A 15446-nucleotide genomic window follows, 5' to 3' on the forward strand; every position below is an offset into this window, starting at 1 on the left:
AGTAAAATTTAATATCCTTTGCAGTGCAACAACAGGAGGGTAAAAAAACCCTGCATCTCTAGCTCAGCTTGGCCCCCAGGCCACCAGTTTGCAACCTCTGCTTCATCTTATAGCTTCCTCTAGGGTTTGAACTGTGACCTCCCCACAGAAGATAGGCAGATAGATGTGAATGGAATTGAATTTTGGTCAAAGAAGTTTGGAGCATTTTCCATACATAAAACTGGGCTTATAATTTTTCTTTTAATAATCCAAAAGATATTTCCCATTGTTACTGTATATTTTTGTCTTTGTGTGCACATTGGTAACATGCCCTGAATGCAGAAAAGCCATAAACTAGGTCATTTCCTTGGACAGGGAAATTCTCTGAAACAAAAGTAGTAAAAAAATCCATCATTTTCCTGCTAAAGAAGTATATACTCCCCCCCCCCCGAAACATACACAGAGTTTGATACAATAAAAAAAAAACACGTCAGACCAAAATGCTAAATTCATGCAGTTTAAAATTTTTAATCACTTTAATTTAAGCAGAAATCCTGAATTGGTTTTCCTGCAAGAACTCAACTGCTTAGTTTCCCTTAAGACAACATTGACCTCTACAAGGAACGTAGTTATTTGTTTTTATTTTTTCTCCTTCCCTTCCAGAAGTTTGTAGGTTTTTTTTTTTTCCATTTTGTAGAATTTAATAATGGGTGAAGTAACAAATGAGGAGATAAAAATATTCCTGGAAAACTCTAGGGCACATGCGGGTATGTAAACAGATATTGTAGCCATTCCCTCAAGTCGCATCAGTATTTGACTTTATAATTTGAGCTCTGCTTATTACTAAATTTAACTTGTATATGTGTGTCTCTCCTTGAATTCAAGTACATGGCAGGATCAGAATATATAACATGCCAAATTATCTATTTCATCAGCGCTTCTGTCAGTTTATGTATTGGTTGGTTCATTGATGTATTTTAACATGGTCTATCAAGGAAGGCATTTCCACGTCTTTGTTTCTTATTCCTTCTTCTTTCCTGAGAGCTGTTCCTCCCCTCTATTTCAAATTGCCCTCTCTTCTCGTTGGCAAATGTTCAAGGTATAGCTATTTCCTTTATTATTCCCTCTAAACTTTCTTTGTTCCCATCTCTGTTTTTTATGATTTCGACTGTGTCATCAGAAACTGACTGCTGAGCCTGCCAATTAGCCTTTGTTAGCGCTGGCCTCAGCCTCCGCGTGTGTGTGCTGGACAGGAGGGCAGGTCCTATTTCGTATGTACTGCTGTGTCCCCACGTGGAGATACGCCATTATGGACAAAAGAGCAGTAGTAGATGGGTTCAGATTAGCTGCTGACAAACTTCCTGTGTTGTGTGTATGGTGGCAGTGGGTTGGGGGGTGGGCAGGCCAGGGCAGGAAAGGGAACCAGGCCCTGACCATGCACCAAAAAGCAGATTTAACTGACAAGGTAATTTTTCAACACTTTACCAAAATATCAGTTGCTCTGAAATGCTTTCCAGCAAAGCCGTTGTCTGCCTCTATTGGTGAGTGCAAATGGGGGTTGGGGGCACAGTGACAGAATTAACCCACCTTTTTCTGCACCATGAAGTGGCCTCCCTCCTTAATGAATATTTTGGGGCCCTGAAGGATGAGGCAAGTGAGGCACTCGCCTGGGGTGCAGAATTTAAAGGGTACCCCAAAACTTCATTATCAAGATAAATATTTTAATGGAACATTGAAAAAATCAAAATGAATGCAAAGAAATCCACTATGAACAAAATATCAAAAATTTAAAATGAGGACAGGGTCAGTACAGCCGTTGTTTCCTGATGCCTCAGGCTCCCACATGGCTTGGCTATGCAGTGCTATTCCTGATTCTGTCTTTATTTAAAATTTTGATATCCATCTTATGGAGGAGAATACTGAGAAATTGGGTTCTCAAGGCTCCAAGGTGTGCTGTATTATGTGGAGGTGCCCCCTGTAATACTCTTTGATAAAGGGGCCCCAGACAATCTGCTGGTACCCCCATGTCTTACAGAGGTCCCGTGCCTAAAGCATCTTCAGTGTTTACTCACATTTTCCAGTTCTGCATCAGACTTGGGGACAAGAGTCCAATAGGGTCTTGGCCAGGAAATAAGCCCAAGAGCCTCAAACCATGTTATATTTAGAACCACGCCTTCTTTTAGGTGACTAAGAATTCTGTACGAGGCCAGTCTCACTGTGTTGGAATCCTTGTTCCCTTGGGATGACTTCTCTTCCAGGATGCTCTTCAGGCTCCCTGCAGGTTTCACCACAGTGAACCAGACATACCCATCACCCTCATCACCTTCATCACTACTGGTCCACGTGTATTGAGTGCAAAGAGCACCATTTCTCATTTAATCCTCACAGTAACCTTGTCTGGTGGGAAAAATGATTATCTGCCTTTTGCCAGTGAGGAAGCTGAGGACCCAAAGAGTAAACTCCCTGGCACCCTCTTGCCTGGAAGCAGTGGAGCTTGAATTTGACCCACGTCTCCCTCATTCTAGATTTTGAGCTCTTCACCTCTCCCAGTCTTGTATTTGCCCGGTAGACTTCTGTGGCGTCTCTAGAGCCAGGAAGATGTGTAGAACTTTACTTGCTCTACACTCTCCCCCACCCCCCTAACACACTGCCAAAGTGCTGGTGCTCTGCCCCTGGTTAATACTGTGGTCCTTGGTCAGTAGTTCTTGGTTATACTGGTGATTAAGGCAGAGAAACTGCCCTGAGAGAGTTCAGCCCAGAAATAGAATGAAATATCTTATCAGTTAGGGTTGTTGGCTGTAAGCAACAGAAACTAACTCTGGTTAACTTAGACAAAGCCTGAGTTTATTAAGAGAATACTGGCTTCTCACAGAAGATCAGGAGAGTTAGGGATTCAGGCTCAGGGGCCACATAACCTCTGGTTCCAAAGCCCTTAGCCCTATTTAACTATTTGCCTTTCTGTAGATGTGCGTTTGTGAAATACATACCCTAAATGAGGGGGCCACCAGGGAAATTCAGTAAGAGGTGATAAAGCCCTCCAATGAACATCTTAACTTGGAATCACAGCCTTTCCTCAAATAACAGAATCTAATGACTCAGAGAGGCTGAATACGTTGCCCACGGTCACAACAACGTTATACTCATTCCTTTCGTAGAGATGAAAATCTTGAGACCTACTGAGGTTAAGTAACTTGCCTAAGGTTTCTGAGCCAATAAGTGACAGAACCAGGATTTGAACCCAGACTACCCACCTCAGACAACAGGCTTACAACCATCTGAAAAATAGAATTTTGTAAACACCAAATCTAAAAACACATTTAGAAAGTATAGAAGGTTTAAATTTACCTTTATATTTGTGTCAAAATACATACCCTATGCTGAGGGGTAAATCATTTTACTCTTGATATCGACCTCTTCATTTAATTCTTACAGCGTTATTTAAAAAAACATTCCCTGTGTATATATCATCCAAGAGTTTTTTTAACAAAAATGTTCATAACTACTTAAATTTACAAGCAGTATTACCTTTGGGGTGTAATTTCTAGAAGTTTACCATCTGTTATGGAAAGAAATTGAGAACTTTAAAAACGTTGCTTAGAATATGGCAATTTAAGTGTATCTGTGAGTTTAGCCTTGTCTAAACTTATCAGCCTTGTCTTTCTCAACCACCCTGAGATCCCAGATTCCCAGGCCTCAGCCACCAGGGGCAGTAATAGAGTGCTGATCACTGACCTGCATCATAGCCTTTACCTGCACGGTAATACTGCCCCACAGATCCTGCAACCCACCTTTTTCTCAGGCATTTCTGAGAGTTCCCATGTGGGGTCTCCCATGTGCATACAAACTATAGGATCACTATTTATCCCAACTTCTGTTTATGGGAACAACTCCCACGAAAGGGTTGAGACAAAAGGATGTGCGTTGTGCTTATTTTGTCTTCTTGATCTCCTTGTATCTCCCCATTCTCCCTCTCCAACTCCCATTGGGGACCTGAATAAAGCTGGGTCCTTGCAAGTTTCTTCCCCCTCAACATGTACATAGATTCTGTCTTATTTAGGGTTCTCCGAGAAGAAGTTGAGATAAAGGTCTAAGTGCAGGTCGTTTCCTTGGGAGGTGGTACCAGGAAATACTAAAAAAGGGGTAAGGAGTGAGACAGGGAAGGAAAGTTGCGTCATCAAGACAGCTACCACCACAGGCAACTGGAGTTTAATGCCTTCTGGAAAATTCTGGAAGCCAGTGTAGAAAAACACCTCACAGTTGCTCCCACCGAGGAGGGAGGGAGTTGGGGTATTTATACACCAACACTGTCAGTTGGTGGTTGAAGGCTGCCTCCCGAGGTCCTCCTGGTCCTTCTGATCTACCGTGCTAATGGCCAACTTGTCTCCAGAGGCCAAAGAAATCTCCCAGGCAAAGAAATGTAGGTGCTGCTGGCTTTGGATGTCAGTGTCATTCACTCAGGTGATAAGAGCCTGGCCCTGAAGTGACGGGTACAGATGCCACAGGGCTCCCCATTTCACTTATCAGAGGGAGCTTTGCATGTTTCTGTCCATGGCCTTGACTCAAGAAATTCCATATTACCCATCTTCCTGTTTCAAAGTCAAGAAAATTTTGGAAGAAAATGTTAATGCAAAACTGTTTTGCCAAGAGTAGTGTTTGGTTGTTTTTCTGGAACTATCTGGCCAACTATCTCAAATTAGTAGAAGGACATTTTCTTGTGCCCTCCTCTCTTACCCCTCTTTAGTAGATACTGCTTAGATTCATTTGTCATGGTTTCTCTATTTCCATGTGACAATAAGAAGATTAAATCACACAGCTTTAGTTTTTTTTTGTCTATTTTTTTCTCTTACCTCTGCTATGACTAGTGTTTCTATTTATTTTAATTAGAATTTGGTCTTTTATTGAACCTATTTTCTTTCTATGGAATTTTTTATAAGCTGTGTTCAGGAATGCACAGAGTTTCTAATAAGCTGAAAAGAATTCTTTTCTTTCAGTTGAGACAGTGTGTGCCATCCAGTCTTGGTTCTGGTGGGCTAGAATTCATTTCAGAGATCAGGCAAATGGGTCATGATAGCAAATGAAGCTAAATTTTATTCTTTGGAATCATTCCAGTTCTGTTCTAGTACCTAAACACTGAACATTTACTTAATTTTTTTACTATTATAATCTGGGCCTTCCTTTTTTTTTTTTAAATAAATTTATTTATATATATATATTTATTTATTTTTGGCTGCATTGGATATTTGTTGCTGCCTGCGGGCTTTCTCTAGTTGCAGCGAGTGGGGGCTACTCTTCATTGCGGTGCGCAGGCTTCTCATTGCGGTGGCTTCTCGTTGCGGAGTGCGGGCTCTAGGTGCGCGGGCTTCAGTAGTTGTGGCACGAGGGCTCAGTGGTTGTGGCTCACGTGCTCTAGAGCGCAGGCTCAGTAATTGTGGCGCATGGGCTTAGTAGCTCCACGGCATGTGGGATCTTCCCGGACCAGGGCTCGAACCGATGTACCCTGCATTTGCAGGCAGATTCTTAACCACTGTGCCACCAGGGAAGTCCCTGGGCCTTTCTTTCTATACACTAACTGCTGACAACACCAACACCAAGAGTAGCTGGTATTAGATAGTGCTGCACTGTTTCCAAATGTTGGGATCCCTGTTCTGCCTCTTTTGGCTGTGTTATCTGGGGTGAGTTGCTTTACCTCTCATCAATTTTCTTCATATGTAAAGCGGGCATGATAATAAAGCCCAACTTATCCGTCACTATATTTATTAAACAGACTTAACGTATATAAAATGCTTAGTCCAACGCCTATAACATAGTAAACACTTGATCAATGTAAGCTTTTATTACAAAACACAGACACACACGTTTTATTTAAATGGAAGTGACATTGTATGCTTGTGAGTCTGTATGTGCATCTAATATTGAATTATCAGGTAATTAATTCATGGCTTGTGTGCATATATATATACCATGGAGTTGGTAAACAAATGTATATACATAGATCTGTGAGTCATGTTCTCATCCCAATGCCTGTGGCCTTAACTTTGAAATGTCAATTATATCACAGCTAAATGGGTGCACATGGCAGTGTGTTTGAGCGTCATTCGGCCTTCTCGATCAATATTGACCTAATTTTATCCTGAGTAGCTCTATTTCCCTGCATTGGTGTGTGAACGTCTGTGAATCGTCTCAAGGAAATGAAGTCATAGTAAGGTCCGGAGAATGTGATGAGATGATTACTCTGAACTAAATCTCTTTGGTCCTGTACTCTGTCACCTCCATTTGCCGCTGTGGCTCACCCCTGGGGAAGGGGAACGACTGTCCTGTTTAACTCTGAAGAGGTAGGAGGAAAAAAAAAATGATAATAGGAGTAGCTAACAGTTACTGAAAACTCCCCATGTGCAAGCACTTCATTGCAAATTCCTTACTGCCCTGTGGAGCCCAAGCCTTTATTCCTGCCATCCCTAATTGATAGATAAGGAGACTGGCTGAGTGAACGCCCAATGATGCTGAATACCCGGCAGGGCCAAGACTGCAGCCCTGCTGCTCAGCTCTAGAGCTTGCCATTTAAGAAAATAAACTTTGATTTTTGGAATAATTTTAGATTTCCAGAGGAGTTGCAGAGATAGAACGAGCCTACTGTTTCACCATTGCATTTTACTGTCTCTTGAGACTCCAGGATTTTACCAAATCATGTCAACTTTATCACCAGCCCACCCAGCTTCTTAACTGTAGTTCTGACCTTAGTTATAGGCCCCGATTAACTACATTCAAGACCCCATTGGAGGACACGATGCAAAATTTATTCTTTCATTTAGCAAATAGTGACTGAGTACTTTCCTCGCGCCTTGCATAGAGTTAGGGGCCAGGTGGTGAGCAATGCAGTCCTGCTGATTTGTACTCTGGGGAAGTAGACATTGCACACACACACACACACACACACACACACACACACACACACGCACACAGTCAGCTGAGTATAAATCTACAAGGAGCAAATGCTGAATGCATCCAGCAGTGGAGGCTGACCTGGTCTGTGAGGCATGGGGCAGGGAAAGGCGGGCAGGAAACATTTCCCTTAGGAGGTGATGTTTGAGCTGATACTTTGAAGGGAGAATGGGAACTAAAGGTAAAAACGTGGGAGGGGAGGACTGGTACAGGCAGACAGAACATCTCCTACACAGACTCTGGCGTCTGCTATCAGCTTTCTTTTAATGAGTTTCTGGCTCAGAAAGGTGAAAGAAATTTTCATTTCCTGGAATGCCTGTGCAGGTGCTTTTATTTCTTCAACCCCTTTTTAGGTCTTACCCACTCTGTGATTTTCCCCTTGGCCAGCTCTCTCCTTCCCAGAATTAACCACCCTATACTATATCTGAGCCCTGGACATACTCCTATAACCTCACACAAACACTATTTTAATTATTTTCCTGGAAATATCTATCTCCTCTACTATAGTGGTTGCTCTTTGAGGAATATATCTTATTTCTCTTTTGTATTTCCAAATAATGAGTGCATAGCATTCATGCATACATCAGGCACTTTGCTAAATCTTTTCATGCACTATTTTATTTATTCCTCAGGACAAACCTGTGAAATTGGACTATTTATGCCCTATCATTCATTTAGCAAATATTTATTCTGTACCACCCACTGTGTCAGGCACTGCTCTAAATCAGGGTCAAATCTGGCCCTCTGCCTGTTGATGTAAATAAAGTTTTATTGGAACACAGCCATGCTCACTCATTTACATACTATGGATGCTTTCATGCTACAACAGCAGAGTTGAGTAGTTGTGACAGAGACCATGTGGCCCACCAAGTCTAAATATTTACTATCTAGCCTTTTTTTAGAAAAGGTTTGCTGACCCCTGTTCTAGATACTTGGAACACAGGGGCAGGAAAAAATAGACAAAAATCTTTGCCCTCCAGGGGTTTACATACCACTTGTAGCAGCGATTGCTAATTGTTCAAAACTATTCCTGGGCAATGGTTGCACTATATTTCCTAGACTCTCTTGTAGCGAGGTGTGGCCATATGACAATTCGAGCCAATAGAATGTGAGTACAGAGGCAAAAGAATAGGGACAGGACCTGCACCTCTGGGAGGGAGCTGTGAAGGAGGAAAAGTTTCCACACACTAGGAAGCTCCTTCACTGGTGGAGAAAGTGGGTGGGCAAGGGGGAAGCTTCAGAGCCATGGAGGAGAGCGCAGCAACAGGGGTACGGAGGGCAAAGTGGAGAGATTCCCACACAGAGGATCGGTGCCAACCAGCGCTCACAAGCCCGGAGGCTTGTCTACTCACCTGCCGGGGCGGTGGGGGGGGGGGCTGGGAGCTGAGGCTTGGGCTTCGGAAGTCAGATCCCAGGGAGAGGACTGGGGTTGGCTGCGTGAACACAGGCTGAAGGGGCTAGTGCGGCACGGCTAGCCGGGAGGGAGTCCGGGAAAAGGTCTGGAGCTGCCGAAGAGGCAAGAGACCATTGTTTCTGGGTGCGCGATGAGAGGGGATTCAGAACGCCGCCTAAATGAGCTGCAGAGATGGGTGCGAGCCGCGGCTATCAGCGCGGACCCCAGAGACGGGCATGAGACGCTAAGGCTGCTGATGCAGCCACCAAGAAGCCTGTGTGTGAGCACAGGTCACTCTCCATACCTCCCCTCCCGGGAGCCTGTGCAGCCCGCCACTGCCAGGGTCCCGTGACCCAGGGACAACTTCCCCAGGAGAACGCCCGGTGCACCTCAGGCTGGTGTAATGTCATGCAGGCCGCTGCCGCCGCAGGCTTGCCCCGCCTCCATGCCCCTCCCTCCCCTGGCCTGAGTGAGCCAGAGCCCCCGAATCAGCGGCTTCTTTAACCCCGTCCTGTCTGAGCGAAGAACAGACGCCTTCCGGCTACCTACATGCAGAGGCGGGGCCAAATCCAAAGCTGAACCCCGGGAGCTGTGCGAACAAAGAAGAGAAAGGGAAATCTCTCCCAGCAATCTCAGGAGCAGCGGATTAAAGCTCCACAATCAACTTGATGTACCCTGCATCTGTGGAATACCTGAATCGACAACAAATCATTCCAAAATTGAGGTGGTGGACTTTGGGAACAAGTGTGGACTTTGGGAACAACTGTAGACTTGGGGTTTGCTTTCTGGATCTAATTTGTTTCTGGTTTTATGTTTTTCTTAATTTACTGTTTAGAGCTTATTATAATTGATAGATTTGTTTATTGATATGGTTCCTCTTTTTTATTTTAATATATATATGTATGTATATATTTTTCCTTTTTCTCTTTTTGTGAGTGTGTATGTGTATGCTTCTTTGTGTGATTTTTGTCTGTATAGCTTTGCTTTTACTGTTTGTCCTAGTGTTCTGTCTGTTCTTTTTTTTTTTTAGTATAGTTTTTAGCATTTGTTATCATTGGTGGATTTGTTTTTTGCTTTGGTTGCTCTCTTCTTTCTTGCTTGCTTTTTTCTTTTTTTAATTACTTTTAAATTTTTATTTATTTATTTTTTTGCGGTACACGGGCCTCTCACTGTTGTGGCCTCTCCCGCTGTGGAGCACAGGCTCCGGATGCACAGGCTCAGTGGCCATGGCTCATGGGCCCAGCCGCTCTGCGGCATGTGGGATCTTCCCGGACCGGGGCACGAACCCGTGTCCCCTGCATCGGCAGGCGGACTCTCAACCACTGCGCCACCAGGGAAGCCCTACTTTTTTATTTTTAATAATTTTTTAATTTTAATAACTTTCCTTTCTTTCTTTCTTTCTCTTTCTCTCTCTCTCTCTCTCCCTCTCTCTCCTCCCTCCTCACTCTCTCTCTCTCTCTCTCTCTCTCTCTCTCTCTCTCTTCCTTTTTCCTCCCTTTTCTTCTGAGCCGTGTGGCTGACTGGGTCTTGGTGCTCTGGCCAGGTGTCAGGCCTGAGCCTCTGAGGTGAGAGAGCCGAGTTCAGGACATTGGTCCACCAGAGACCTCCTGGATCCATGTAATATCAAATGGCGATAACTCTCCCAGAGATCTCTATCTCAACGCTAAGACCCAGAACCACTCAACAGCCAGCAAACTATGGTGCTAGACACCCTGTGCCAAACAACTGGCAAGACAGGAACACTACCCCATCCATTAGCAGAGGCTGCCTAAAATCATAATAAGTTCACAGACAACCCAAAACACACCACCGGATGTGGTCCTGCCTACCAGAAAGACAAGATCCAGCCTCATCCACCAGAACACAGGCACCAGTCTCTTCTACCAGGAAGCCTACAGAACCCACTGAACCAACCTTACCCACTGGGGGCAGACACCAAAAACAATGGGAGCTACAGGGCTTCCCTGGTGGCACAGTGATTGAGAATCTGCCTGCCAATGCAGAGGACACAGGTTTGAGTCCTGGTCTGGGAAGGTCCCACATGCCGCGGAGCAACTAGGCCCGTGAGACACACTACTGAGCCTGTGCGTCTGGAGCTTGTGCTCCACACCAAGAGAGGCCGTGACAGTAAGAGGCCCACGCACCGCGATGAAGAGTGGCCCCCGCTCGCCCCAACTAGAGAAAGCCCTCGCACAGCAATGAAGACACAACACAGCCAAAAATAAATAAATAAATAAAATTTAAAAAAACAATGGGAGCTACAAACCTGCAGCCTGCAAAAAGGAGACCCCAAACACAGTAAGTTAAGCAAAATGAGAAGACAGAGAAATACACTGCAGATGAAGGAGCAAGGTAAAAACCCACCAGACCAAACAAATGAAGAGGAAATAGGCATTTACCTGAAAAAGAATTCAGAGTAATGATAGTAAACATGATCCAAAATCTTGGAAATAGAATGGAGAAAATACAAGAAATGTTTAACAAGGACCTGGAAGAACTAAAGAGCAAACAAACAATGATGAACAACACAATAAATGAAATTAAAAGTTCTCTAGAAGGAAGTAGTAGCAGAATAATTGAGGCAGAAGAACAGATACGTGACCTGGAAGATAAAATAGTGGAAATAACTACCGCAGAGGAGAATAAAGAAAAAAGAATGACAAGAATTGAGAGTCCCAGAGACCTCTGGGACAACATTAAATGCACCAAAATTCGAATTATGGGGGTCCCAGAAGAAGAGAAGAAAAAAATGGACTGAGAAAATCTTTGAAGAGATTATAATTGAAAACTTCCCTAATATGGGAAAGGAAATAGTCAATCAAGTCCAGGAAGCACAGAGAGTCCCATACAGGATAAATCCAAGGAGGAACACACCAAGACACATATTAATCAAACTATCAACAATTAAATACAAAGAAAAAATATTAAATGTAGCAAGGGAAAAGCAACAAATATAAGGTTACAGCTGATTTTTCAGCAGAAACTCTTGCAAGCCAGGAGGGAGTGGCAGGACATATTTAAAGTGTTGAAAGGGAATAACCTACAACCAAGATTGCTCTACCCAGCAAGGATCTCATTCATATTTGATGGAGAAATTAAAACCTTTACAGACAAGCAAAAGCTAAGAGAATTTAGCACCACCAAACCAGCTTTACAACAAATGCTAAAGGAACTTCTCTAGGCAGGAAACACAAGCGAAGCAAAAGACCTACAATAACAAACCCAAAACAATGAAGAAAATGGTAATAGGAAGGTACATATTGATAACTACCTTAAATGTAAATGGATTTAATGCTCCAACCAAAAGACATAGACTGGCTGAATGGATACAAAAATAAGACCTGTATATATGCTGTCTACAAGAGACCCACTTCAGACCTAGGGACACCTACAGACTGAAAGTGAGGGAATGGAAAAAGATATTCCATGCAAATGCAAATCAAGGGACTTCCCTGGTTGGTGCAGTGGTAGGAATCCGCCTGCCAGTGCAAGGGACACGGGTTCGAGCCCTGGTCTGGGAAGATCCCACATGCCTTGGAGCAACTAAGCCGATGTGCCACAACTACTGAGCCTGCGCTCTAGAGCCCGCGAGCCACACCTACTGAGCCCATGTGCCACAACTACTGAAGCCCGCGTGCTTGGATCCCGTACTCTGCAACAAGAGAAGCCACCGCAATGAGAAGCCCGTGCACCACAACAAAGAGTAGCCTCCACTCGCTGCAACTAGAGAAAGCCCGCGCACAGCAATGAAGACCCAACACAGGCAAAAATAAATAATAAATAAATTTAAAAAAATGGAAATCAAAAGAAAGCTGAAGTAGCAATTCTCATATCAGACGAAATAGACTTTAAGATAAAGACTGTTATAAGAGACAAAGAAGGACACTACATAATGATCTAGGGATCAATCCAAGAAGAAGATATAACAATTGTAAATATTTATGCACCCAACATAGGAGCACCTCAATACATAAGGCAAATGATAACAGCCATAAAGGGGGTAATCAACAATAACACAATCATAGTAGGGGACTTTAACACCCCCTTTCACCAATGGACAGATCATCCAAAATGAAAATAAAAAAAGGAAACACAAGCTTTAAATGATACATTAAACAGGATGGACTTAATTGATATATATAGGACATTCCATCCAAAAACAACAGAATACACTTTCTTCTCAAGTGCTCATGGAACATTCTCCAGGATAGATCATACCTTGGGTCACAAATCAAGCCTTGGTAAATTTAAGAAAATTGAAATTATATCAAGTATCTTTTCTGATCACAACACTATGAGACTAGATATCAGTTACAGGAAAAAATCTGTAAAAAATACAAACACACGGAGGCTAAACAATACACTACTAAATAACCAAGAGATCACTGAAGAAATCAAAGAGGAAATCAAAAAATACCTAGAAACAAATGACAATGAAAGCACGACCACCCAAAACCTATGGGATGCAGCAAAAGCAGTTCTAAGAGGGAAGTTTATAGCAATATCATCTTCCCTCAAGAAACAAGAAACATCTCAAATAAACAACCTAACCTTACACCTAAAGCAATTAGAGAAAGAAGAACAAAAAAACCCCAAAGTTAGCAGAAGGAAAGAAATCATTTCTTTCCTCATTTCTTTTCACTCATTCCTCCAGAACAGGGCTTGGCAAAGTATGACACATGGGCTACCGCCAGCTGCCCCATCACCCTGCCTGTTTTTGTAAATAAATTTTATTCGACCCAGACACAAACTTTGCTTCATATTGTCTACGGCTGCTTTTGTCCTACAAGGCCAGAGTTGAATAGTTGTGCCAGAGACTGTATGGCCTCAGAATTAGAAACATTCACTATCTGTCCCTGTACCTAAATTGTTTGCTAAGCCCTGCTCTAGAGCTGATCAATGTTTGCATTTCTTGTCTGTTATTTCAGACTCTTTTACATGTTTTTGAGTAAGTCTGAATATGTATCCAATTATACAAACACATCTTTGCACATAAACACACACATATATGAATGCATATATATGTACACACATACACACACATATACACACCTATATATTTTAGCTTAAAGGAGTCATACTATGTATATTGTTATACATAATGTATCTTGGTAATTTTTCCATATCAGTGCCTATAAGTTTACTGTTAGTTTGAGGAAAGGATATGGAATCATGGTATGGATGTACAATAATTTATTTGATCATCCCCCCACTCCACTGATGAATATAAAACTTGTTTCCAATTTCTGTCAGCAGTCTTGAAGGCTTCAAACTGCTTTTGAAAACCCAATTGTAGCTGCCATTCACTTAATTTGTAACATGTTAAGTCTCTGTAGCAGGGAGGCTAAGTTCATTCCATGTTAGAGTTTCTTACACACAGTTAACAGGACCAAAAATATATTCTGCATTTCGGATCTTAATTATGCACTTAATTAAAATTCACATTGTGAGTAAAAGGTAAGGACTATATTAGATTGCGGTTGTTGGCATCCTGATTAATATACATATAAGCTTTAAAATCTGTTTTTACATTATGGTAGATTTTCCAGAAAGAAACACGAAGCTTTAAAATGCATTTTAGAAAAGACAGAAGGAGATATGAACTCGGTGGAAGAAGTCCAGCTTATTCCAGAGCAGACGATAGCTATATATAACAAAAAAGGGAGCCAAAAGTCACACCTTAATTTGCGTGTGGTTTAGAGCAGGCAGGTCCTTCTCTCTCGCAGAATTAGAACCGGTGCAAAACCAGAGAATGAGAAATGCCAGGTATCAAATTCCAGAATAAAACATGCGTGTAATTTTCTATTTTATAAAACCAAATAACCAAGTTTCACCAATCTGAGGGTCAGGTTTCGGTGGGAGCACCTGCTTAGTTTCTTCCCAAAGCTTCCGTTCCTCCTCAACTCACATTTTCCAGTGTGAGAACCTCATTTTCCATTTTTTTGACCCTATAAAGGTCCCCTTTATTCTGAGAGTAATCTATGGGCTTGATGTGAATTTTCCACTTTGTTTGGTGCATTTCCATTTATAAGCCATGTTTTTCTCACCTTCTGTGCTTCACGCTCAGTTTATTTCCCCTAAAGAATCAAGAAATGACTGTGAAAAGTTTGTTCACGTTTTGAGGTGGCCTCAATTCTTCTACTTCTGTTCTCCGGAATCTGCCACCTACCCCCCCCCCCACCCCGCCACCACCCAGTTCTCGACTCTAGCTTTTTCCTTCCTATTTCAGCTTTCGGCCACAGTGACTCTTAAACCCTTTACTTTTTTGATTACTAGTATTCCCTTTGCTCTTTTAGTTTTGTTGTCTTCCTTTGCTCCTTTCTTCTTTGTTTTCAGTCTCTGACCTATTGCTTCTCTGCGATTGTCTTTATACCTTGAACAATTCTGAGGTGCGTATTAAACGTCTGAGGCAGAGAGCACTTGTTTTCTCCTAACATCTCCCTTTCTTTCTTAGGAACGAGAACCCCAAAGGTTCTCCAGGCATGTGTCACTGAGAATAACATGGCATAGCCCAGCCTTTTGTGGGACTAAGGAGACCACTTCACCTCTTTCTGGCCTAATGGATGTGAGTAGAAGTGCTTTTTGCCACTGTCTGGGGGCACTTGTGCGCAGCAAGGGCATTGACTGCTTGCTTGCTGGAACTGGTTGTGAGGGTTGGCAGAGCAGCTCCCTTGGACCTGGACATGGAAGCCATGTCTTGACCTTGGTAGACCTGATAACCACGGACACAGGTTAACACGGGTATCTCAGTAAGGCCAGGAGATAAAAGCCAACACCACCAAAGACTAGAAAATATTACCAGACGCTATTGGAGAGTAGAGTACAGTGATAGACCAGATTCTGCCTCCTCATGTGATTATATGCCCAAATCTCCTAGTCTTTGGAGGCTGCCCAAGGGAGAAGGAAGGAGAGTGTGTGTGTGTGTGTGTGTGTGTGCGCGCGCGTGTGCGCGCATGTAGAATCCTGAATTGATTGTGTTTAGCCCCAAATGATGGCATTTACCTGGAAGTGACTACATTTTCTGCTATTAGGTAGATAGGGGATTTGAGAAAAAAAAAGAAATTAGAGTTACAAAATTTAAAAAAAATTATATTCTTTTACACTCATATTTGTGTTCTGTGAAAATTATATCCAC

This window comes from Globicephala melas, chromosome 15 (assembly GCF_963455315.2).
Source record: "Globicephala melas chromosome 15, mGloMel1.2, whole genome shotgun sequence".
Lineage (NCBI taxonomy): Eukaryota > Metazoa > Chordata > Mammalia > Artiodactyla > Delphinidae > Globicephala > Globicephala melas.